Here is a 26,026-nt window from a genome sequence, read left to right on the forward strand (position 1 = left end):
ATTTTCTGCAATCTTTGATTTAAGTCAACCTAAAAAAAGCAGGGTTCTGTAAAGGCTATTCAACGACGGACCTTATTCACACGACAAATCAGTTAAAAGAGAACTGCACTGAGTATACTCAACCCCTATATATAGCCTTCATAGATTATGAGAAAGCTTTCGACTCGGTCGAAACTTGAGCGGCCATTCAGCCTTTACGGAACCAGGGGGAAGATGAGCGTTATGTAAGAATACTAGGAGATATCTACAATATGCACACAGCTACCATCCCCCTCCATAAGGGGAGCAGTAAAATACCTTGCAAATCAAATTTCAAATCAAAAGTTTATTTCGCTCATAGTTACATCGACGTGAAAAAGGTACATCGAAGGGGCAAGGAACAAAGCTGCAAGAAGCAGCTTGACAGGGCCCTTGCCCTCGTCCAGCAATGAGGAAGGACGTCCGATAAGGAGACGTAATCTCCCCATTGTTATTCAGAGCATGTTTACAAGAAGTTTTCAAAACGTTGAATTGCGAAGAGGTGAAAGTAAGGGTTAATGGGGAATACCTAAGTAACTTAAGATTTGCTGATGACGTTGGCTTGCTAAGTAACTCGAGGACGAATTGCAAAGCGTGCTTTCCGCACTGGGAAAACAGAGTACAACCCTGTGCCAGAAGTGTATATGCAGGAACTAAGGAATTGATCAATAAGAGCGGGCGGGACAGCACAGCGGTTTGAGATAGGTGGCGGGGCATTGGAAGTGGTAAGTGAATATATATATACTTAGGCCAAGTTGTGACACCGGATCCCAACCACAAGGCAGAGATCATTACAAGGATACGAATGGGGTTAAGTGCATACGGCAGACATTCTCAGATGATGAATTCAGCCTACCATTGTCCTTGAAGGAGAAGAAAGTGTATGACAGCTGCATCTTACTGGTACTCACCTACCGGGCGGAAACGTGGAGGCTTAGTAGCTGGGTTTAACATACAAGGAGAACGCATCAGAGGTTAATGGAGCGGAATATGATATGTTTAACGTTAAGGGGAAAGTGAGCGGAGTGTGTCAGGGAAAGAAACGCGTGTTATGGAAATATTAGCAGAAATTAAGAAGAAGAAATGGACGTGGGCAGGGCATGTAATGCGAAGCCATATTAGCCGTTGTTCATTGAGGGTAACAGTGGAGATCCCAATTGAAGGCAAGCGTTGCAGGGGGAGGCAGAAGTTAGATAGGCAGATGAGATCAAGAAGTTTGCGAGGATAAATTGGTCGCAGCTAGCACAAGACGGGGGTAATTGGAGAAGTATGGGAGAGTCTTTTGCTCGACAAAGGGCGTAAATAGGCTGCTGGTGATAATATATATATATATATATATATATATATTTGGAAACATAAGAACTCACACAGAGCGGTAGAAAATAAGGTAACTTGCGGCAGAGACACACGATGAAACGAATAAAAAAATTGAATTTTACTGACGTTTCAGGAACAGGACTTTCTTCAGAGTACAGAATAATTTGGCTTTGAACATAGGCCGGTGCAGCAATGCCTTTGATTGAAAGCAATGTGGTTGCATCGAGGAGACGTCGGCACTTGACATCGACAAGGAGGCCATTGTTCGTGAGACAATCGGCTTCGATGGTCGCTCAGCCTAAGTTAGCCACCATGAATATTCATCGAAAAGCTCTGCCGAATCCCAGGTTCAGCATGAGTGAGCGCTGCTTGTACCCGGTTATCCTAGTACTGTTTACAACTTCAAGGTACATGATCGCCGATGTGGACGAGCGCTTCTAACGTGTTGCGGGCTCCTGGGCTCCCGTATCGACCGTGAAGCCCTATACAGTTGAATGGTCAACGACATAGAAAATACGACGCTTATTCAGTCCTGGGCCACTGGTCGACGTTAGTGGTCATCACGCGATTACCCGACCGGGAGCATGGAAGTGGACAGTGGCGAGCCTGGTAACCAAAGTTAGGGTGGTAGTAGCCAACGCCTGTTGCTGGACAGTTACGCCGGTTACGCTGAATCGAAGGAGATTGGCGACAAGAGGGCGAACGGTGACGTCGGTCCCCGCCCGGTGTCGAGATGACCCTGCTCGTACCGGCCGAGGTGGTCGCGCAGCCGGTCCACATCAGATGCAGCGTACCGCTGATTTCTAGTGCGGCTTGATGAGGATGAAAGCGAGCTGGTGGAGGCAACTTGATAAGGTGGGGTCACAACGACCATCACCTTGTCAGCCAGGGAAGCAAGCGCATTCAAATCTGCTGTGGAGGAAGCGGCCAAAAACATCTGCACGTTACCTGAAACTGCAGAAGAAACAGCTCGGCCACCAGAGCGTCGTACCTGGTGTGTGCATTAGGGCCAAGAAGTTCCCGCATGTATCGTAACAAATACCCTGGCCCCGGCCACCGCCCTTTTCCATGGACAACACTTTCTGCATACGCTAGTGCTCAGACAGGGCAGTGCGTTCGACCAGGGCCGCATTAAGCTTGTTGTATGCCATTGCCGGTACACCGGCGCTGCACGCACGTACGATGTAAGCGAACTCATCCACCACAGTTGCCGGAAGAGACGCGATGACGCGGCGGTAGTTCATCGACTGCGACGTTTTCTTGTCCTGCTCAAAGCAGCACTAGATCTTCATGAACCAGGTACTAAGATTTCGGTCCCAATATGGCGACAACAAGGGCGTGTCGGTAGATGTGGTGATTGTAACCAATGGGTGAGGCTGGGTCTGGCCGCCGTTAGCCTCCGGCGGCAGAGGCGGGGTCTTGTCACGGTCAGCCATGGCTCCACTTTCTGTCCAGTGACGAGCTACGGTAATGGAATCACATCCGGGTCACGAATTGTAGAGTGCCGATCAGGCGAGAGGGACGGCACCAGACATCTTGCCGCAACCGGAACCTGATTGTTATTCTCTGCGCGTGGCTCGGACTGCTCACGCCAGCACACGCGGTAGATGATGACGATGAAGCGTAGGCGATGGTGATGATATTGCGCTTGATGATATGACGCTCGAGAACACGTGCTCCGCGTCATACGACGGATCCTGGCGCAAATTTATTCGTATTTTACACCGCTTCACTTCCTCATCGCGATCGCCTTCATTCTAAATTCCCTTTTGACGTTGCTTGATGTCAAAGGTCCGCCGCCTGGCCGGACCACTTCTTGAGCAAAGACTATCAAGCAGGAGTGAGCGAGAGTTCACTTGCGACTTCTGCAAGCGGCAGCAGTACGCCGACGCGCCAACAGCGAGAAGTTGAAGTTGAGGTGGCAGGCGGACCGTGAAGTGGAACATCCGCTCAAGCCGCCAACGAATGCGAAAACACATTCGAAGAAACTCCACGGTGATGACCGAACATCCGCTTTCCCCGCCCGCTCAATCGAAGTTTCTTCTTTTTACGACGTTCTCTCTCTATATGTCTGCTCTCTGTTTATCAATGGCTTTCAAAGTCACGTTATGACTCCGATCCTTTCTTGGACAGAGTGCTTCAATTCACGCACGTCCTCCGCAACGGTGGAGCCAAGTACCAGTCCACACCGCCATTATTTGGTCACTGGATGGCCGCCTCAGCAAATCACTGTATAACTATAACGCTATATATTTCGCTATACCTTTCGCCGCAACACGAAGCTATACCACGATATAACTTTCACCGCAAGACGGTTTACTCGCTAAGTTTGAATTACCTTACCTATTGCGAGTTGCACAGTCTTGTGGGAAACGAAGCCACCCGTGTTGCGCAGGTTCAGCCATTAGCGACGGCACGGGGCTAGCGAAAGTTTGTATCCACCGTTTACGGCAATGCCGGTTTTTTATCTTCACCTTGTGCTATCGTTCACTTCTCGTGGCCTTGGCAGTTTGACACTCACCTGTCTCCTCTCAATTTGTTCGACCACTTCGACCTTATCTAGCGCGCGCAAGGTGAGTGGCTGGCGGTCTATAAATAGCGCCGGACGGGGGGCTTGGCTGGCGGACTAGCTGGAAAACATGAACGTGCAGAAAGGGATCACAGCATAGGATTTGCTTTTTATTTACACTTGACAGTTTAGCTAAAGGATCAGAAATGATGCCAGAACACGCTAAATACAGTAGTTTAAATATGTTTTTAGCCCACCTGTGGCGCGAGACCGTTACTAGGCCAGTATTTACGCGCACCCCGTTCGTACGACGCCCGAACGTACGACGCTTTCCCACGGTCTCATGAAAGTCGTATTATCGGTGTTCCACTGCATGTCTGACCGTATTTCACTCGATTTCCGAGGCCCTCATTTCCAAACACAATTATCGTGCGAACACTTAGCGAGGGCCTCGGTTCTGGCAGCCTTGATGCCAAGGTAGCATAAGAGGGTTCCCCGCCAGTTACCCGCTTATGACTGGCTGTAGACGTTCTCGTCACGCACCGGGGGTTGAAAAGAAGGTCCCCTTCTCCCCGTGTAGTCTACGTGGCGTTGGCTACCACCCTCAAGCGTCAGATACAGTTGTAGTAAATGTAAATACCCTAGAAGTGAAGGAGAACACAGTCGCCCAGATAGCCGAATTGGTAAGGCATTCGAGATCAAATCGAAAGGCGTGGGTTCAGTCCCCTCTCTGGGCGCGTGTTTTTCTTTCTTTCGTTCTCATGTAATTATAAAAATATAGCAATGTAACTTCACTAACGGCAAAAAATAGTCTAACCATTCCCGTATGCCTTCTTTGGCATTGTAGACGGCCGGCATTTCTTTCTGTATTTCCTAACGAGCCCCACATTTCCAAACCCTATTATCGTGCGAAAGCTTAGCGAGGGCCTCGGTTCTGGCAGCCTTGAGGCCAAGGTGGCTTAAGAGGGTTAGCCGACAGTACCCGCTTATGACAAGCTGTAGACTTTCGCGTCACGCCCCGTAGTTTGAAAAGACAGTCCCCTTCTCCCCGTGTATTCTAAGTGGTGCTGGCTACCACCCTCATCGTCAGATACAGTTGTAGTAAATATAAATACCCCAAAAAGTGAAGGAGATCACAGTCTCCCAGATAGCCGAATTGTTAAGGCATTCGAGATCTAATCGAAGGGCGTGGGTTCGGTGCCCACTCTGGGCGCGTGTTTTTCTTTCTTTCGTTCTCATGTAATTATAAAAATATAGCAATGTAACTTCACTAACGGCAAAAAATTGTCTAACCATTCCCCTATGCCTTCTTTGGCATTGTAGACGGCCGGCATTTCTTTCTGTATTTCCTAACGAGCCCCTCATTTCCAAACCCTATTATCGTGCGAAAGCTTAGCGAGGGCCTCGGTTCTGGCAGCCTTGAGGCCAAGGTGGCTTAAGAGGGTTAGCCGACAGTACCCGCTTATGACAAGCTGTAGACTTTCGCGTCACGCCCCGTAGTTTGAAAAGACAGTCCCCTTCTCCCCGTGTATTCTAAGTGGCGCTGGCTACCACCCTCATCGTCAGATACAGTTGTAGTAAATATAAATACCCCAAAAAGTGAAGGAGATCACACTCGCCCAGATAGCCGAATTGGTAAGGCGTTCGAGATCAAATCGAAAGGCGTGGGTTAAGTCCCCTCTCTGGGCGCGTGTTTTTCTTTCTTTCGTTCTCATGTAATTATAAAAATATAGCAATGTAACTTCACTAACGGCAAAAAATAGTCTAACCATTCCCCTATGCCTTCTTTGGCATTGTAGACGGCCGGCATTTCTTTCTGTATTTCCTAACGAGCCCCTCATTTCCAAACCCTATTATCGTGCGAACACTTAGCGAGGGCCTCGGTTCTGGCAGCCTTGAGGCCAAGGTGGCTTAAGAGGGTTAGCCGACAGTACCCGCTTATGACTAGCTGTAGACGTTCGCGTCACGCCCCGTAGTTTGAAAAGACATCCCCTTCTCCCCGTGTATTCTAAGTGGCGCTGGCTACCACCCTCATCGTCAGATACAGTTGTAGTAAATATAAATACCCCAAAAAGTGAAGGAGATCACAGTTGCCCAGATAGCCGAATTGTTAAGGCATTCAAGATCTAATCGAAGGGCGTGGGTTCGGTGCCCACTCTGGGCGCGTGTTTTTTTCTTTCTTTCTCATGTAAATAATAAAAAATAGCAAAGTAATGTCTCTAATGGTAAATATAGTCTAACCATTCCCCAATGCCTTCTTTGGCATTGTATACTGCCGGCATTTCTTTCTGTATTTCCTAACGAGCCCCTCATTTCCAAAACCTATATATATATAGATATATAAATATCGATATATACACACACACATATATATATATATATATATATATATATATATATATATATATATATATATATATATATATATATATATATATATATATAACACACAGAGTAAAATTACTCCCTTCTGGAAATTTATTTCAACTTTTGGACCTGAGTCAGGTATCCTTCACTAATGAAAGCTTTTAGGGGAAAATGATACGAACTCTAATGGTGAGTGCGAAGCCTCGAACTACAAGCCACCTACGAACCAAACACACAAACGGCCACACTCCCGTGCAGAGCTTATCCTGCTAAAGGCAAGCAAAAAATCCCGCGAAAACAAACGAATGAAATAGGGGGGGGGGGCGTTTATGTGCGTATTCCTGCAGCCACTATGGACTACACACACACACACGCACACACACACACACACACACACACACACACACACACACACACACACATATATATATATATATATGTATATATATATAGGGTTTGTAAATGAGGGGCTCGTTAGAAAATACAGGAAGAAATGCCGGCAGTCTACAACGCCAAAGAAGGCATAGGGGAATGGTTCGAATATTTTTTACCGTTCGTGACGTTACATTATTATTTATTATTATTAATTACGTGAGAAAGAAAGAAAGAAAAACACGCACCCAGAGTGGGGACCGAACCCACGCCTTTCGATTAGATCTCGAATGCCTTACCAATTCGGCTATCTGGGCGACTGTGTTCCGCTTCACTTTCTGGGGTATTTATATATACTACAACTGTATCTGACGCTTGAGGGTGGTAGCCAGCGCCACTCAGACTACACGGGGAGAAGGGGACCTTCTTTTCAACCCCCGGGGCGTGACGCGAACGTCTACAGCCTGTCATAAGCGGGTAACTGGCGGGAAACCCTCTTATGCTACCTTGGCATTAAGGCTGCCAGAACCGAGGCCCTCGCTAAGCTTTCGCATGATAATAGGGTTTGTAAATGAGGGGCTCGTTAGAAAATACAGGAAGAAATGCCGGCAGTCTACAACGCCAAAGAAGGCATAGGGGAATGGTTCGAATATTTTTTACCGTTCGTGACGTTACATTATTATTTATTATTATTAATTACGTGAGAAAGAAAGAAAGAAAAACACGCACCCAGAGTGGGGACCGAACCCACGCCTTTCGATTAGATCTCGAATGCCTTACCAATTCGGCTATCTGGGCGACTGTGTTCCGCTTCACTTTCTGGGGTATTTATATATACTACAACTGTATCTGACGCTTGAGGGTGGTAGCCAGCGCCACTTAGACTACACGGGGAGAAGGGGACCTTCTTTTCAACCCCCGGGGCGTGACGCGAACGTCTACAGCCTGTCATAAGCGGGTAACTGGCGGGAAACCCTCTTATGCTACCTTGGCATTAAGGCTGCCAGAACCGAGGCCCTCGCTAAGCTTTCGCATGATAATAGGGTTTGTAAATGAGGGGCTCGTTAGAAAATACAGGAAGAAATGCCGGCAGTCTACAACGCCAGAGAAGGCATAGGGGAATGGTTCGAATATTTTTTACCGTTCGTGACGTTACAATATTATTTATTATTATTAATTACGTGAGAAAGAAAGAAAGAAAAACACGCACCCAAACTGGGGACCGAACCCACGCCTTTCGATTAGATCTCGAATGCCTTACCAATTCGGCTATCTGGGCGACTGTGTTCCGCTTCACTTTCTGGGGTATTTATATATACTACAACTGTATCTGACGCTTGAGGGTGGTAGCCAGCGCCACTCAGACTACACGGGGAGAAGGGGACCTTCTTTTCAACCCCCGGGGCGTGACGCGAACGTCTACAGCCTGTCATAAGCGGGTAACTGGCGGGAAACCCTCTTATGCTACCTTGGCATCAAGGCTGCCAGAACCGAGGCCCTCGCTAAGCTTTCGCATGGTAATAGGGTTTGTAAATGAGGGGCTCGTTAGAAAATACAGGAAGAAATGCCGGCAGTCTACAACGCCAAAGAAGGCATAGGGGAATGGTTCGAATATTTTTTACCGTTCATGACGTTACATTATTATTTATTATTATTAATTACGTGAGAAAGAAAGAAAGAAAAACACGCACCCAGAGTGGGGACCGAACCCACGCCTTTCGATTAGATCTCGAATGCCTTACCAATTCGGCTATCTGGGCGACTGGGTTCCGCTTCACTTTCTGGGGTATTTATATATACTACAACTGTATCTGACGCTTGAGGGTGGTAGCCAGCGCCACTCAGACTACACGGGGAGAAGGGGACCTTCTTTTCAACCCCCGGGGCGTGACGCGAACGTCTACAGCCTGTCATAAGCGGGTAACTGGCGGGAAACCCTCTTATGCTACCTTGGCATTAAGGCTGCCAGAACCGAGGCCCTCGCTAAGCTTTCGCATGATAATAGGGTTTGTAAATGAGGGGCTCGTTAGAAAATACAGGAAGAAATGCCGGCAGTCTACAACGCCAAAGAAGGCATAGGGGAATGGTTCGAATATTTTTTACCGTTCGTGACGTTACATTATTATTTATTATTATTAATTACGTGAGAAAGAAAGAAAGAAAAACACGCACCCAGAGTGGGGACCGAACCCACGCCTTTCGATTAGATCTCGAATGCCTTACCAATTCGGCTATCTGGGCGACTGTGTTCCGCTTCACTTTCTGGGGTATTTATATATACTACAACTGTATCTGACGCTTGAGGGTGGTAGCCAGCGCCACTTAGACTACACGGGGAGAAGGGGACCTTCTTTTCAACCCCCGGGGCGTGACGCGAACGTCTACAGCCTGTCATAAGCGGGTAACTGGCGGGAAACCCTCTTATGCTACCTTGGCATTAAGGCTGCCAGAACCGAGGCCCTCGCTAAGCTTTCGCATGATAATAGGGTTTGTAAATGAGGGGCTCGTTAGAAAATACAGGAAGAAATGCCGGCAGTCTACAACGCCAAAGAAGGCATAGGGGAATGGTTCGAATATTTTTTACCGTTCGTGACGTTACATTAATATTTATTATTATCAATTACGTGAGAAAGAAAGAAAGAAAAACACGCACCCAGAGTGGGGACCGAACCCACGCCTTTCGATTAGATCTCGAATGCCTTACCAATTCGGCTATCTGGGCGACTGTGTTCCGCTTCGCTTTCTGGGGTATTTATATATACTACAACTGTATCTGACGCTTGAGGGTGGTAGCCAGCGCCACTCAGACTACACGGGGAGAAGGGGACCTTCTTTTCAACCCCCGGGGCGTGACGCGAACGTCTACAGCCTGTCATAAGCGGGTAACTGGCGGGAAACCCTCTTATGCTACCTTGGCATCAAGGCTGCCAGAACCGAGGCCCTCGCTAAGCTTTCGCATGATAATAGGGTTTGTAAATGAGGGGCTCGTTAGAAAATACAGGAAGAAATGCCGGCAGTCTACAACGCCAGAGAAGGCATAGGGGAATGGTTCGAATATTTTTTACCGTTCGTGACGTTACAATATTATTTATTATTATTAATTACGTGAGAAAGAAAGAAAGAAAAACACGCACCCAAACTGGGGACCGAACCCACGCCTTTCGATTAGATCTCGAATGCCTTACCAATTCGGCTATCTGGGCGACTGTGTTCCGCTTCACTTTCTGGGGTATTTATATATACTACAACTGTATCTGACGCTTGAGGGTGGTAGCCAGCGCCACTCAGACTACACGGGGAGAAGGGGACCTTCTTTTCAACCCCCGGGGCGTGACGCGAACGTCTACAGCCTGTCATAAGCGGGTAACTGGCGGGAAACCCTCTTATGCTACCTTGGCATCAAGGCTGCCAGAACCGAGGCCCTCGCTAAGCTTTCGCATGGTAATAGGGTTTGTAAATGAGGGGCTCGTTAGAAAATACAGGAAGAAATGCCGGCAGTCTACAACGCCAAAGAAGGCATAGGGGAATGGTTCGAATATTTTTACCGTTCATGACGTTACATTATTATTTATTATTATTAATTACGTGAGAAAGAAAGAAAGAAAACACGCACCCAGAGTGGGGACCGAACCCACGCCTTTCGATTAGATCTCGAATGCCTTACCAATTCGGCTATCTGGGCGACTGGGTTCCGCTTCACTTTCTGGGGTATTTATATATACTACAACTGTATCTGACGCTTGAGGGTGGTAGCCAGCGCCACTCAGACTACACGGGAGAAGGGGACCTTCTTTTCAACCCCCGGGGCGTGACGCGAACGTCTACAGCCTGTCATAAGAGGGTAACTGGCGGGAAACCCTCTTATGCTACCTTGGCATCAAGGCTGCCAGAACCGAGGCCCTCGCTAAGCTTTCGCATGATAATAGGGTTTGTAAATGAGGGGCTCGTTAGAAAATACAGGAAGAAATGCCGGCAGTCTACAACGCCAAAGAAGGCATAGGGGAATGGTTCGAATATTTTTTACCGTTCGTGACGTTACATTATTATTTATTATTATTAATTACGTGAGAAAGAAAGAAAGAAAAACACGCACCCAGAGTGGGGACCGAACCCACGCCTTTCGATTAAATCTCGAATGCCTTACCAATTCGGCTATCTGGGCGACTGTGTTCCGCTTCACTTTCTGGGGTATTTATATATACTACAATTGTATCTGACGCTTGAGGGTGGTAGCCAGCGCCACTCAGACTACACGGGGAGAAGGGGCCTTCTTTTCAACCCCCGGGGCGTGACGCGAACGTCTACAGCCTGTCATAAGCGGGTAACTGGCGGGAAACTGGCGGGTAGCATAAGAGGGTTTTAAAATCAAATTGCCTTCTCAACCCTATCCTATCAACCCTATGCCTTCTTTGGCGTTGTAGACTGCCGGCATTTCTTCCGGTATTTTCTAACGAGCCCCTCATTTACAAACCCTATTATCATGCGAAAGCTTAGCGAGGGCCTCGGTTCTGGCAGCCTTGATGCCAAGGTAGCATAAGAGGGTTTCCCGCCAGTTACCCGCTTATGACAGGCTGTAGACGTTCGCGTCACGCCCCGGGGGTTGAAAAGAAGGTCCCCTTCTCCCCGTGTAGTCTGAGTGGCGCTAGCTACCACCCTCAAGCGTCAGATACAGTTGTAGTATATATAAATACCCCAGAAAGTGAAGCGGAACACAGTCGCCCAGATAGCCGAATTGGTAAGGCATTCGAGATCTAATCGAAAGGCGTGGGTTCGGTCCCCACTCTGGGTGCGTGTTTTTCTTTCTTTCTTTCTCACGTAATTAATAATAATAAATAATAATGTAACGTCACGAACGGTAAAAAATATTCGAACCATTCCCCTATGCCTTCTTTGGCGTTGTAGACTGCCGGCATTTCTTCCTGTATTTTCTAACGAGCCCCTCATTTACAAACCCTATTATCATGCGAAAGCTTAGCGAGGGCCTCGGTTCTGGCAGCCTTGATGCCAAGGTAGCATAAGAGGGTTTCCCGCCAGTTACCCGCTTATGACAGGCTGTAGACGTTCGCGTCACGCCCCGGGGGTTGAAAAGAAGGTCCCCTTCTCCCCGTGTAGTCTGAGTGGCGCTGGCTACCACCCTCAAGCGTCAGATACAGTTGTAGTAAATATAAATACCCCAGAAAGTGAAGGGAACACAGTCGCCCAGATAGCCGAATTGGTAAGGCATTCGAGATCTAATCGAAAGGCGTGGGTTCGGTCCCCACTCTGGGTGCGTGTATTTCTTTCTTTCTTTCTCACGTAATGAATAATAATAAATAATAATGTAACGTCACGAGCGGTAAAAAATATTCGAACCATTCCCCTATGCCTTCTTTGGCGTTGTAGACTGCCGGCATTTCTTCCTGTATTTTCTAACGAGCCCCTCATTTACAAACCCTATTATCACGCGAAAGCTTAGCGAGGGCCTCGGTTCTGGCAGCCTTGATGCCAAGGTAGCATAAGAGGGTTTCCCGCCAGTTACCCGCTTATGACAGGCTGTAGACGTTCGCGTCACGCCCCGGGGGTTGAAAAGAAGGTCCCCTTCTCCCCGTGTAGTCTGAGTGGCGCTGGCTACCACCCTCAAGCGTCAGATACAGTTGTAGTATATATAAATACCCCAGAAAGTGAAGCGGAACACAGTCGCCCAGATAGCCGAATTGGTAAGGCATTCGAGATCTAATCGAAAGGCGTGGGTTCGGTCCCCACTCTGGGTGCGTGTTTTTCTTTCTTTCTTTCTCACATAATTAATAATAATAAATAATAATGTAACGTCACGAACGGTAAAAAATATTCGAACCATTCCCCTATGCCTTCTTTGGCGTTGTAGACTGCCGGCATTTCTTCCTGTATATATATATATATATATATATATATATATATATATATATATATATATATATATATATATATATATATATATATATATATATATATATATATATATATTTAGAAAATGTACAGTCACAAAGCGCGCGGGAACACTATAAAAAGTAAACAGTCGGATACCCAGCAAGAACAATAACAAAGGTTTACTCACGTAGCGCAATGGGAATTGCCTACAGTTACATGATTTTTCTGTCACAAACATTTCCAGCACATTTCTGATATAGCTTTGTGGAAAATTGTGACAAGGAGCGGAAGATGTTTCGGAAGTGGGGACTATGCCTACAGTCGGGCTTTGGCCGTGGTACAACAACAACAAAAAAGAGAGAGAGATGGGGAGAGAGAGAAATCGTTTGTATTAACAAGGGAGCTCTCGGGTTTGCACGAGTACGGGAAAGCGCACCTGGCGTGAGCTGGGAGTTGAGACGGTGGGGAAGACTGGACAATCGCGGTTTCAAAAACAAGGGAAAAGTATACAACAAAGTATTCAGTCTGTGGAGAGAATAGTTCTGACGGATCCATACAGGCAATAGCGAAAACTGTATTTGGGGTGTGCCCCCCGCGGATGGAAATAATAGATACGGTGCACAAAAGGGCACTCCAGAGTGAGCTAGGAACCGAACAGGAACTACGTAGGGGTCATAGATCACAAAGTGTTAAGACTTGCTAAGCGGTGGGGGGAACGCCGCCTCCTTACAGGACAAATCGAAATGCCAAAGCCGCATTCTTGTAGTGAAGCTGCTGTATTTGGAGGGTTTCTGCAAATTCTGAAGAGAAACGTAAAGGTAGGATTAATGAACAATGTGAAAAGAATTTGCGGTCGCAAATTTTATTTGCGACGCTAATTTTTGTAACTTTCAATATTACGAAGCATCCCGATACAATCTTATAAATGAGATAAGATTTCAGAACCTCGCGGACGTGGTGGGATTCTAAAAATGTTGCTTAAAGATGTTCAAATGCATCCCCTGGACCGTTCACATGTCTAATTAGGAGCAAATAAAGAAACTCTGCATGAGAGCGGTGATTTTTGAACCGTATTCAAGTGGGCGTTTCAGGTTGCCGATATATTGTTGCCTACAAACAGTGCATTCTAGAGGTATACTGAATTACCGGAGTCGCAGTTAAAGTTACCTTTTATATTTACGCAATAGCCTGAAGCCGTGTTGGCGGCACGCTGTGTAGTGGTCATGCGGGGGAATACTTTACATAGAGGTTTCCGGTAGTTTCCGGTTAGTTGATATGGCAGTTAGTAAGAAAGTCGTCCCAATTCTTGTTACGCTGGTAGGCAATTAGTGGTGGTCGGGGAATTTGATTTTTAAATTTTTACTTCGAATGAGCATATTGTGATGTTTTCTTAGTACCGTTCACACTCTTGGAGCAGAGGCTGAGTAGGTTAAAACTCAGTTTGTGGCCGATTAACGTTCGGGGCTTTTTCTTAAGATTTCCTTACCAACTAATTCTTTACCTCGCATAATAGCGTGGGCGATAACTTGTTCCGGGTATTTTTTTATTCAGAAGACTGGTCTCAAGTTCTCGACAGTTTGAGTCAAAGTCGGCTTCGTCTGAGCACATTCTCCTGAATCGGTAGGCTATACTGTAAGGTATTTCTGTCTTGCAGTGTCTGACATGGCTACTGTGGAAGTGCAAATACTGTTGCATGTCTGTGTAGTTTAGTTTTAATCCGACCTTGTGAAGTAGTAACTGTAACGTCCAGAAAGGTTACACTGTGTTCCGAATAAGAATGAGCACATGAAATACTAGGATGGGCCAGGTTAAATGCCTCAATGAAGGTTCGGAGCTCCGCGTCACCGTTGTGCCGTATCATGAATATGTCATCAATATACCTTTTATTGTACAATATCTTTATATTTTGAGTGTGGAGAAAGTTTTATTCGAGGTGCGCCATCAAGATATTGGCCTAGTTGGCTCTGATTAAAGTTCTCATTGACGTTCCGCGGATTTGCATGTTATGAACCCCGTTCAACTCAAAATTGCTAAGTTCACGAATAAGTCTAACGAAATTTTGGATAGTAGCAGAATCGATAGGTTTGTCGCACGATGACTGCTCTTACCCAAGTGGGCAGCGGTGATGCCAGTAATGTACACTAACTTCCCCTTGAGGATTTCTTCACTGCTCTATAGCTTGCCTATGAGCAGCCGTCGCATATACCACAAGCTTGATAAACACCTGTACCTTCATGTTGATTACATTGAGTTGTGTGACGCGCCCCGGTTGTTCAGTGGCTAAGGCGTTTGCTCTGCTGAGCATGAGGACGCGGGTTCGATTCGCGGCCGCTGGGACCGCTTTTCTGATGGAGGCGAAAAGCTAGAACGCCCGCGTCTACGAGAGTTCCCGCACGTTAAAGATCCCCAGGTGGGCCAACTTAACCCAGACCCCTTCACTACGGTGCGCTAAACTCTACAATCAATCAACCAACTTCGGGCCGCCTCCCGTAATTTCTCGCCGCCGCGACCATTACTACGAAGTTTTAACCCATAAGATGCCACTCCTCCGAGTTTGCATAGTTGTTCGTTCTACGTACCATACTCGAAAAGAATATTTTACCACCCTATATTGTCTTTAAAAAAGGCAACACGAAATTCCAGGAAGTAATCCAAGAGCTAACCTAACACCTTTTTTCATTATGAGTTTTTTCTTTTCCATCTTTCAAAGCGTGTAGGACATTTTTTTTTGTTTTGTTGTTGTTCCCCTAGGTTCTACGTCGTGTTGGTGTTTGAATTTAAAGCATTTTTATTATATTCGTGTCATTTTATTGTCACTATATAATGATTTATCTATTAAAACTCCTTTCATGCTTACAGTGTGTATATATTTGCGGTTACGCGCAGAAAATTTGTTTCGTTCATTCGTTTCGTCTTTACCCTTCTTTTTATTGCGGTAACACAATACAAACGCTATGTGACCACCCTTCCCGCTCCTCCCCCCCCCCCCCATCCGCAATGTGAAGCCCGTAACGGCGGTCTTTATGAGTGCTGTGAAAAAATAATAAATAAAATAAATAAAGTTATACGGTATTTGCGACGAATTCCAATGGCTTCTGGTATGGAATATATCGGGTTGACAGGCAGGTGCTTAGAGAAAGGGTTAAAAAATACATGTCAAGAAGGTCTGCCAGCTTCTGGAATGCCACATGTGCCTGTACGTACGTGATTACCTGCTGTGCATGGTTGTATTCCTAGCTTCAATGAAACAGTCGTAATTTTTAAAAGCAGACGCCAAGTCACAAGGGAACTGCACGAAGCTCCAAGAATGCAAAAAGCTGGCCGTAGCTGTGTTAGCGAGCCCTAAATAACGATCACAGAAAAATGTCATTTTTCAGGCCCACAACAGTGAATGTGGCGATGACATCAGCAAATCCCAAAGGCTTTGGTGGTTACCAACTCATCGTTTCTGTGTTTTGAACGCGGTGGTGTCTTTGTTTGTCAATTGTAATATTTGTTTTTCAGAACGTGCAGTAAAGAAATCAGCTATTATTCAGCGCTTTTCAACATGGCTTTCTCCATCCTCCAAGAAAATGGCGCTGTTTCCTACCTTCCACCAGAGAACCAACAATCCAATGTTGTACACATTGGGAAATTTTACGCCGGCATCACCGTTAACTGCCCCAGGTATTCATCTGCGTTCACCATTACGTCTAACCGCTCCCGCAACATAATGCCGGTAATGTATTGTTTGCCTGGTAATGGTTTCTTTATAGGTCTGGAGGCGAAGTCAGTATGTCTGCCTGCTGATCGCGCCATGGCGACCAAACATGTACAAAATATTGTATTTTTCTAAGGATCGCCGGTGCCCACATCACCCTGCCTCCGCGTACAAGCTTAGTACTTATTATGTACACTAAAGATGGCGCTCCTGGAGCTGATGGCATTGCGAAGAGGAACCATGCCTCGCTTTGGTATCATAGTGCTTTGGTAGCAAGAGGTATTGTACGCAAATGCAAAAAAACGACGTTTTCTTCCGGAATTAAATTGAAGAATATTACCAGAATAAAGAAGCGCTGGTATTAATATTCTCACGAAACCTCGGGAAGAAAGCAGCGCGATCGGCGCAAACTTTCAACCAGATTCTGTGGCCGCCTTCAACTTTACTGACCCTTTTTGCCGTGGATTTGGCGCTACCAAGCGAACAATGGGATAAATATGGCGCTTTGAAACAGGTCCACAGCGACGGTTTTCCATCGACTCCGCAGATCATCATATGCCCCGTACAAAACGCCGAATATTTACCCAAGATGGCGGTCGATAAGCGCGACATTCACGTTACCGGTGTTGTACCACCGAGCATAAAGCTATCCGCACTGAAGTTACAAATGCGGGACGAAAACATTATACAACCGTGTAAATGCACATGGGCGGGCCCAGTAGTGATTGTAAACAAAACAGAGCAACATTTAATTTCTGTGTTCAGACCCGTTATTGCAAAAAGAAACAAACACAGTAGCACACGCACTAACACGAATCAACAATACTGTTGATTGGCTGTGCAACTAGAGGTACTTCTCTTCCTTAGCCTCAAAAAGAAGTAGTGCCAATCAATGTGGATCTGAGGAAACCCAGTAAGACTGGCTTTTCTACAGATGATGGACTGTAATAGTTTATGGAAATGTTGCTGGGCCTGTGGACGGAATCACCGACGATTTAAAGAGCCATGGGCACTGCGCTATCTTGCCTGGAGGTCTCCACCTGCCTTATTTACCACGAAAACAAAGGGTATTCACCGGCAGTTTCGCCAAACATCTTGCATTGTTGGTGTCTGTACTTGAGGCTTTCCATACGTCGCGGGTAATGGTCACGCACAAAAAGCCAAACATGGCGCATTACCTCTATATAAATACTGATAGAAATTTGTTTGACGGAACACCGGAAGGTGCTGTCTTAGGTAACGCCCACCATTCCCGAAGTATGCCACAACTTCACAAGGGTCGTCACACTCAAACCCGCAAATGCAACGTGAGGGGCAAGCACATTTACTAGTTTGTTTTGAATCAACATATAGGTCTGGGACATGAGGGCTGCATCAAGAAGCTGAACCTCCGCTTGTGGTCCACGATCTCAAAGCCATGTGTCGCTAGGCATAGCGCGGTCCACTTCACCCTTCTTCACCTTTTCTTTCAAAACAGCAATATTCTCATAAATAAAGCTAAGGAAAAAATAGGTTCTATCTAACATAAAAAGGTGAGGTGTGAATCACAATGACGATCATAGGAGAACGCACTGTAGTCGTTATGAGGTGTATACAATTATCAAACCATCGTCTTAATGAAATTGCCCAAAGCGGCCCTGAATTTGTTTAAGCTGCAAATGCTGCCACCAGAGGTTCTCACTGTTGTCAAGACGATTCAGTGAAGGCGGTAACTCCGGTCGTACTCCTGAAATGTAATTGTTATCCTGACCGGAAGTTGTTAGCTTCCAGCTTCAAAAAAGTGTTTATTTTGGGAGCTCTCTGTAAAAATGTGGAGAATTTTTTTGCAAGCTGAAGAAATGTGTGAAGGAAAGTTTGGCATCCACCTAAATGCAGCCATACGGCTACAAAGGAAAGCTGTACAGATTTCTCAGAAACTTCGCAGTTGAAGAAAAATTCGTCCTGGTCCAGGATTCGAAACCGGGACCACTGCTTAACCGGAGCAGTCGCTCTACCAACTGAGCTAACCAGGAGGCTAGTCGTTAGTACCGCGAAAGCGAATTGATCAACAACTCGAAGTGAAGGACACGTGTTAATTGACCAGATTTAGGAGAAATCCCCAAGGTGCAGTAAGTTTCTGTGAAGGAAAGTTTGGCATCCACCTAAATGCAGCCATACGGCTACAAAGGAAAGCTGTACAGATTTCTCAGAAACTTCGCAGTTGAAGAAAAATTCGTCCTGGTCCAGGAAACGAAACCGGGACCACTGCTTAACCGGAGCAGTCGCTCTACCAACTGAGCTAACCAGGAGGCTAGTCGTTAGTAGCGCGAAAGCGAATTGATCAACAACTCGAAGTGAAGGACACGTGTTAATTGACCAGATTTAGGAGAAATCCCCAAGGTGCAGTAAGTTTCTGTGAAGGAAAGTTTGACATCCACCTAAATGCAGCCATACGGCTACAAAGGAAAGCTCTAGAGCTTCCTCAGAAACTTCGCAGTTGATGAAAAATTCGTCCTTGTCCACGCTTCGAACCCGGGAGCTTCAACTTCAATTTTCTTCAACTGCGAAATTTCTGAAAAAGCTGTATAGCTTTCTTTGTAGCCGTATGGCTGCATTTAGGTGGATGTCAAACTTTCCTTCGCAGAAACCTACTCCACCTTGGGGATTTACCTTAAATCAGGTCAATTAACAACTGTCCTTCACTTCGAGTTGTTGATGAATTCGCTTTCGCGCTAGTAACGACTAGCCTCCGGGTTAGCTCAGATAGTAGAGCGACTGCTCTGGTAAAGCGGTGGTCCCGGGTTCGAATCCTGGACCAGGACAAATTTTTCTTCAACTGCGAAGTTTCTGAGAAAGCTGTATAGCTTTCCTTTGTAGCCGTATGGCTGCATTTAGGTGGATGTCAAACTTTCGTTCACAGAAACCTACTCCGCCTTGGGGATTTCCCCTAAATCTTGTCAATTAGGCTGAAGAAGTATTTGGGCATCGTCTTTAAAAACATCTTGAAAGTGCCGTAGTATCTAATGAAGCCTTGTTCCCGGCTGTCTTTTGTACAGTTGTTCCCGTAAAATTTCAATTGTATTCCTATAAATGTATCAGATCAGATATTGGCAAAGAATAATATTTTTGCAACAGTTCGTGACGAAAGTCAGCGTATATACACAAACACAATCTGGCTACGGAAAACTTCAACGACATATTTATGGCATGTGTTCCTGAGTGATACGTTTTGTAATCAGAACACCCTGGTTGCTGAATATTACGATTTTCTATGTGTGTTTTTTGTGAAGGGTATTTCAGCGTACGGGTTGATAATTTCTCCGTCCCAACCCCCCCCCCCTCATTGTACCACAACCTCGCGGAATGTTTTGGGAACGCGAAATGTAGTTTTTAAGCGTAACGACAGTGTTGGCACTGCATGTCAAAACATAAAAGCAGGTACACCCGAGAGGAAAATAAGCCGGGCACGCGAGCGCGTGGCAAAATGCATCGCCACGACATATGACGTTGCACTTTTGGTGTCGAGACATCTATGTGCGCGTTCGTGTCCCACCACGCTCGCTGCCCGGTCTATTGGTACATCTCAAGGAGCCAAGGTTATCCCGTTCTGCGTTTTGCCACAGGGGTCACTTTCATTGCCAACGTGCCTCGCTCGCACACGCTTCGGCTAGGTAGCCTACATGCACCCCGACATCGTCGTAGGCGCGGCGTATGTAGGCTCTCTTGCTTCGGCCAGCATCGACGGTGAAGTGTGCGTTTCTCTCTCTGCCCCGATCCAAGAGATAACAAGTCTTGCCGGACTCGGTGACGATGTTGTTCCGCAGATATTCCATTGCGTCTTTGTATTTTTTGCCTAAAACATGCTGTTGGTTGGTAATAAAAAATGAGCCCACGAACACGGAACAAAATTGAGGGGAGAAGTCGAATATTTCACTAAGCTGGGATGAGAAGTGACCTCGAACAAGTTCTAAATTAGGTATTGGCGAAAAAAAACCAAACGCGAGCGGAGATCGGCGTGAGCGTCAAAAAAGAACAAAAATAGCATTAGGTTGCAATACACGTTGAATTGGTTTGAACAGACAGAGACCAAAAGTTTCGCTTTTAGACAGCGAAGCAAGCGCCATCTCCCTCAAAAGAAAGATACCGAAATTTAGTTGCAGTGCATGCTTTATCACAGCCAGGCATATATGCTCCACCCACGCCGTTCGCCGCCGGAGCAGGTGCCAGCGAGACGTGTTGAGCATAAAAAGTTACCCCTTGCGGCGATCGCTCAGTGCTTCAGCTTTGTTGCTTGAAGCGAAAGAAAAAACGGGGAGACTATACAGGGGTTGGGCGCGCACTCGCACATCGGTGTCTCGACACTACAAGTGCAGCGTCAGATGCCGCGGCGACGATCCATTTTGCCACGTGCTCGCGTGTCCCGGCTTATTTTGCAGCCGGGTGTACATGCTTCCCTTATTTGTCCGCGTAGGTTACGAGAATTATGGGGACATACTTCATCCTTATGCCGTCTTAGTTTTTGAATAGAAGGAGGTTCTTTTTTTGAATGTTCTACTAAACAGCCCATGTTTGAAGATGTGGTGTATATCAACTGGTTTTGTCATAAAACCGGTCTGTGGTCAAACCCAGCTGCTAGGCGGAGTAGGTAGTGTTATCTATGTTTGTTTATTCCTCTTATATGTTTTGTTAATTTATGAGTGTTAGCAAATCGTCTATTGCACTACAAACGTGTCGATGTCACTGAATGGAACGCAGTCTCTTTTAAATTATAAATTAGCATCTAAGGACCACAGTGCACTGACTAGGACGCAATCGAAGAAGCCCTTGCAACGAGTGAAAAAACGGCAATGCGATGTACAACAAACTACGGGCATGCAGTGTCAACAGTGGACTGTAAATAAAAATGGTAGCAATTATGAAGAGCAGAAAGTAGACCAATGTATTACTGGCAATAGGTTTTTCTAAAGTCGTCAGATGTTATATGCAAAAAAAAGCTGTACCAATGACGTTTTACATGATGATTCTGGGTGAAAAAGTTTATAAAAATACATTAGTCCTTGCAAGAGGCATCCTGACATATTTCTTTAGTTGAGTGGATTATGTTAGTTCTTTTGTAATTCTGGGAGTATATGAAGTTTTGATATTCGGCTCTATTTACACTTCTTCGTCCATAATAAAGTTATCGTACGGATACAGAAAATTCGCCGTATTTATTTTCAATGTTCCAAAACACTAGACGCAAAATAAATTGTAAAAAAATTGGCTTCCAGGTTTTTAAGAGTGCTTTGGCTTTGCAGGTAAACAATGCATCCGGTGTTTATACATATTACGGTTATAATATGAAAATTCATGTAAAACGACAGCGCAAGCAAGACAACACTGACGACATTGAGTGGAATAACTGAATAGCGCTTTGTTTGACATCTTACTGTCGCCTGTGTCTTTTGCGCTGCTCTGAAGTTAAACATGAATCAACACCCCGAAATTATTGCTTTGTATAACGTAGAATATTAAAAACTCTGGATGGTATTTACAGAAGTTAGTGACCAGTTGTTTTGAGGTTTCGGAAGGTTTTCACAAATTGGAAGACAATGCTTGTTATTGAGGACCAGTTGTGCGATTTTTTTTACAAACAAATAGCAGTGGCTGCTAAGCTTTGGTAATTTCGGGTTCTATTTCAATAGGATAAAGGAATGGTAAGTTATAAAATCGCTTACTGGTTGCTGCGCGGTCACCTAACCCAACTGATTGGTCCATGACGATTTCTTCACCTGTACCAATATCTGCACACACTCCTCACAATGTCAACACGGAACCCGATGTCGTTTTTCAGGCTTTTAATAAAAATGACATTTTCACTAGAGTAGAAATCAAAGTAATAAGTTGGTTTTCTGCTAAAAATGCAGGAATCATGCTAGGCACGCTTCCTGATAGATTTGTAATAAGATTTTTACTCCCACTCAAATAAAGAACCAACCGTTTTATTGCCAGAAGAAAGCGACGGTTATTCTAGTTTATCTTTTCTTCATTTTTTGTTGTGCTTGTTTTGAAAAGTGGAGCAAAATTTTTCTGTGTATTTTTGTGTTACGAGGTTCTACGTTGCGCTCCTGTTACAGTAAAATGTATTTGATTTAAATTCTTTCAACTTTTTGTAATATTGTTGTATAAAAGTTTCAATATTCCTGCCGTTACTTGTGTATTTTAAATACTCATTAGCAATAAAAAAAATTTAACTTTCGTTTTAGTTCCTGTTTTAAAGCTTTCAGTTTTAACTTTCGGGCTTTTTAGTTATTGTTAGTTTTTCTAATGCTGATACACTGCGTATTTGCTGTGAATTTGTAATTCCTAAGTTAAGCCTTCTCATCAGGACCTTTACGGCTACTAAGAATAAATGAATAAAAAATTAGTAAATAAACCATCAAGCAAACAAATGCAGAAATAAATAAATAAATAAATAAATAAATAAATAAATAAATAAATAAATAAATAAATAAATAAATAAATAAATAAATAAATAAATAAATAAATAAATAAAGAAATGACTACCTTATGGGACAAGTTTGAAGTGATACCATTGTCGGAAAGGAAGCGGTGGACACGGTAATGCTTGGGCTCCCCGACATTTAGTGTTGGTGGTGAAGGCCATGTCGGAACATAGAGAGCGGCGTAGACATGCGACCGCCCTCGGGAGCGCAGATCGAACACGACAGATGCAATGTTGACTGCAGCAGGAAGGGTTTGCGGACATTCTTGCTTCCTTCATACACAACCCACCTGCAACGGCGTACGACCAGCTTAAAGCCGCGCTCCTCCAACGTACAGCACCATCTGAGCGCACGTGCCTGCAGCAGCGCCTTTTTACCAAAGAGCTTGACGACTGCGTACCGAGCTAACTCGTGCGGCGCATAACGGAAATCCTCGGCTCACGTGCCCTAACAATGACGCCGGGGGCAGGCAACCGGTTGGCGCAAAATGTTCACGCCGCTCCTCACCTTCCAGATATTGGCCTGTTGGGTTGCAGACACCGCTGACCTGGGCGAATGCGCTTGGTCACCACCCGGTGACCTACCCGTGCCCATTGCGCCGTCGCGCCATCTGGATCAACCACGGATTCTGTCACCTATCGCCAGCCCGCTGATACCAGCCTGCGCTTGCATCTACGCCTGGCAACGCTTCTCATCGTCGACGTCACCTACCACGTGGGGCCAATCCGGCCTACATAATCCTCACAACATCACCAAAAGCTCGGGGCACGACACCGGTTGGCGCAAAATGTTCACGCCGCTCCTCACCTTCCAGGTTGGTTACCTTACCCATTCTAAACAATACTATACCAATAACTACTTCCTTGTCGCGGTGTCGTGCCCCTACGACTTGAAATTACGCAACTGGCTATGTTGTTGTTACAATGTGTTCACCCTACAATTGCTGTCACAGTTGATGCTCTTACTATCAGGGGATGTGTAACTAAACCCCGGTCCAACTAAAGCACAGATAGAAACTCTATCTGACGCTATCAAGAAGATCGAGCAAACCGTTCTAACCATTCGTGAAGATATTAATCAGCTCAAGGCAGTACAAACTTACCATGAAACAGTTCTCTCAGCACTAACAAACCGAATATCAGCGCTAGAAACAGTCCAAATCGAACCCTCATCGGGCGCCGTACCCGGAGACGCCGCCAAAATCAAACATGAAATTGAAACGCTAAAAGCTGCTAACACTGACGCTAGTAATCGATTGCGCCGCAATAATCTTCTCTTTTTAGGTATTGAGGACTCTGTTAAAGAAACATGGGAAGAATCAGAGCTTAACGTCATAAACGTTTGTTCCACCGAACTAGATATTATGCTCGAACCAAGTGCCATAGACCATGCTCATCGGATCGGAAAATTTGCCCCCGACAAGATTCGGCCAATCATGATAAAGCTCGCTCACTTTAAAACAAAAGAAAAGATTCTGAGCTGCGGAATTAAGCTAAAAGATACGACCTTCGCCGTAAGAGAAGACTTTGCAGCAGCCACTCGTCTTGCACGCGCTAAATTACTCAAATTCATTCGGCCACAAAAATGTGCATTTAAGCTGAGGGTGGACAAACTTATTGTTGGAAAGAAGTCCTACTTCTATGACGCCAAAGCTGATAAAATCACAGAACTTCGGAACTCACCCGTCATTACATTCGATAACATCGCATCATTGGAAGCCACCTCTGTTGGCAGCACATGACGGGTTTGGAATCATTCCGCCTCGTGTAACACGTGTATTCATTCTATGGCATTTCTAAACATAAACATTGCATTTACTAACATACGAACCATAATTCCTAAACGCGACGAGCTTTACAGTTTTATAAATGATATCAGTGCTGACATAGTGATACTAACTGAAACATGGTTGCATGATGACATCACAGATACAGAAGTGTTTCCATCCAATTTCAATTTTACAATTTTTCGCCGGGATCGCAAAAGTAAGAAAGGAGGTGGCGTGCTCATAGCCATTAGAAACACCCTATCATCCTCACTTATCTTCCATGGCGATAAAATAGAATTAAGCTGGGTTCTCGTCTCCAACGGAGCTTCGAAATTTGTTTTTGGCGTCTGCTATAGGCCGCCAGACAGCCACCCCGACTTCTGCGACCTACTTCATCAATCCCTCCACACCGTTACAAATAAACATTCTAATGCACCCATATTTTTGTTTGGGGACCTCAATTATTCTGCAATTAGTTGGTCGTTGCTTTCAGCATCGAATGGGACACCATCTAAAGAGCAACAATTTTTAAACACTGTCGTTGATTTTAACCTTCACCAGGCTATAACGTGCCCTACCAGGGGCAATAACATACTAGACCTCCTGCTAACCTCGTGCCCTGATGACATAAAAACCATTAATACGCTCCCTGGTCTTAGTGACCACAACCTAATCCATATTTGCATCGCCTCCCCGCTTAAAAAGAAATCACGCACACGGAAGGTAATCACGGATTACAAGAGAGGAAATTTCGAGGCGATTAATCACGAGCTCGCCAACTTCTTAGATAACTTTAGGAATACGTACCTAACACGAAGTGTCAACTCTAACTGGGAACTTTTTAAGACTACAATGCTTAACCTCAAAAACAAATACATTCCTACTACCCTCATTAAATCAGATTCCAACTGCCAATGGTTTAACAAACAGCTAAAATTACTTTGTAACCGAAAGAAACGCTTATACAGAACAGCCCGCCTAAGCCAAAGTTCAACTGCGTGGGAGCGCTACCGCGCATGCGCTGATCAGTACTTAACTGAACTAAAAGAGGCAAAAATCAAATTCTTTTCCCATGACCTACTATCAATTCTTTAATGAAATCCCAGCAAATTTTGGCGCATGCTGTCCCCTGAGTCACAATCTAATCGAATAAACCTCACTAACGCTGACGGAGAACTAATAGACGCTGACCAGTGCGCTTCTGCTCTAAATAACCACTTTACGTCTGTGTTTTCCTCTACCAACACCCCTGATACGGTAACACTGCCCGAACCTGCAGCTGTAGCGATGCCAGAAATTGAAATTACCCCAGAAGGAATATTCCAACTCATTAACAATCTTAAAGTTTCATCCTCGGCGGGCTGTGACAGTATTAACAGTAAATTACTAAAAAGTACCGTTTCGGTCTCAAGCCAGATACTTTGCCTAATCTTCACACAATCATTACAAACAGGAAACGTCCCAGACGATTGGAAGAAGGCTCAGGTTATTCCAATTTTTAAATCAGGCAACTGCGCAATCCCAGCTAACTACCGACCTATTTCCTTAACCAGCATCCCATCTAAAATGCTCGAGCATATCATAGCTTCAAACCTAATGACATATCTGGAATCCATCAAATTTTT

At 45.3% G+C, this 26,026-nt stretch overlaps 1 non-coding gene and 1 pseudogene across 1 annotated transcript; one reads left to right on the forward strand and one right to left on the reverse strand.

Annotated features, from left to right (window-relative positions):
• The window catches only part of LOC144160616 (uncharacterized), an 81,034-nt pseudogene extending 56,647 nt beyond the window's left edge, over positions 1 to 24,387 (forward strand).
• Trnak-uuu (transfer RNA lysine (anticodon UUU)) lies at positions 10,674 to 10,745 on the reverse strand. Its single transcript has one exon. It is a non-coding gene; the product is annotated as a tRNA-Lys (tRNA).
• Positions 24,388 to 26,026: the final 1,639 nt, after the last annotated feature.

This window comes from Haemaphysalis longicornis, unplaced genomic scaffold (assembly GCF_048455015.1).
Source record: "Haemaphysalis longicornis isolate Haplotype H1 unplaced genomic scaffold, Haemaphysalis longicornis Haplotype H1 scaffold_11, whole genome shotgun sequence".
In the NCBI taxonomy this organism is placed as follows: domain Eukaryota; kingdom Metazoa; phylum Arthropoda; class Arachnida; order Ixodida; family Ixodidae; genus Haemaphysalis; species Haemaphysalis longicornis.